Source organism: Coenobita brevimanus, chromosome 68 (assembly GCF_032717465.1).
Source record: "Coenobita brevimanus isolate Jiangsu-jjx chromosome 68, ASM3271746v2, whole genome shotgun sequence".
In the NCBI taxonomy this organism is placed as follows: Eukaryota; Metazoa; Arthropoda; class Malacostraca; order Decapoda; family Coenobitidae; genus Coenobita; species Coenobita brevimanus.
The window spans coordinates 6,528,621-6,530,000 of NC_137021.1; positions in this window are offsets into that span (position 1 = coordinate 6,528,621).

Below are 1,380 nucleotides of genomic sequence, written 5' to 3' on the forward strand. Positions count from 1 at the left end.
ATCACCATCCCTACCACACCCAGAACCACAATTACCACCATTCCTACCACACTCAAAACCACAACTACCATCATTCCTACTACACTCACAACCACAACTACCACCATTCCTACCACACTCAGAACCACAACTACCATCATTTCTACTACACTCAACCACAACTACCACCATTCCTACCACACTCAGAACCACAACTACCACCATTCCTATCACACTCACAACCACAACTACCACCATTCTTACCACACTCACAACCACATTACCACCACAACCACCAAATTAAAGCATCTGTCTTCTTCTCCACCACAACCAAAGCCTCCCCTCCCTCCTCCCTCTTCCCCCTCTTCCTACCTACCACAGTTAGGTCTACGGCTACTACCACAATTACCACAACTACCACCATTGGCGCAGACCCCCCGGAGACGACCGGACAGCCAGGGGGTCGTCCGGGAGTGTGAACGAAGTGAAAACAAAGAGGAAACGACCAATGTCCCTCATCCATTGTCCAGGTGTCGACGTTCCCCCCCCTCCCCCACCTCTCTCTCTCTCTCTCTCTCTCTCTCTCTCTCTCTCTCTCTCTCGCTCGCTCTCTCTCTCTCTCTCTCTCTCTCTCTCTCTCTCTCCTTATTAAAGCACCATGAGAGGGCGGAGGTGTAAGAAAGAGTGGGAGGAAGGAGAAAAGGAAACAGGGGCAAAGAAAATAACGGGAGGGAGAGAAAAAAAAGAGATGAGACGGGCGAGGGGAAAACAGAAGGAATGATGGAAAAGGATGAAGGTGTGAGGGAAGAAGGAAGGATAAGAAGGGAATAAAAAAAAAAGAAAGTAAAGAAAGGTGAGAAGTGTGATGGATCCATGGAAAAGAAATACTGTGAAAGGAAGGAAGCGGAAACGAAAATGAAGGAGCACAGACAGAGGGAGAAGAAAGGATGCAGAGCGTGGGAGGGAAGGAAGGAAGGAAGGAAGGAAGGAATGAGGAAGGACTGAAAATAGGAAAGGCGAGGGAGGGGAAGGGGAAGGAGGAAGAAACAGAACGAGTGGAAGCAGAGTAGGAAGGATAGGAAGGAGAAAGTTTAGGAAGGGGAAGAAGACTTAAGAATGAATGTGAGAGAGGAAATAAGAAAAATAAGGAAGGAACTGAAAATGCAGACGGAAAACAGGAGTGCAGTGGACCATACGAGAAAAGTGCAGAGGGAAAGAATATAGAAAAAAAAATGAAAGGAAGGAGGAAAGGTGACGTATATGGCAAAAACATGAGCAAGGAGGATGAAAGAGGAGTGAAGAGAAATTATGTCAGGAGAAAAAACGAAAAAAAATAAAGTGTTGTAGGAGACGAGAGTGAAAAAAAAATATAATAATAATAATGGCAAGGGAGGATGGGAT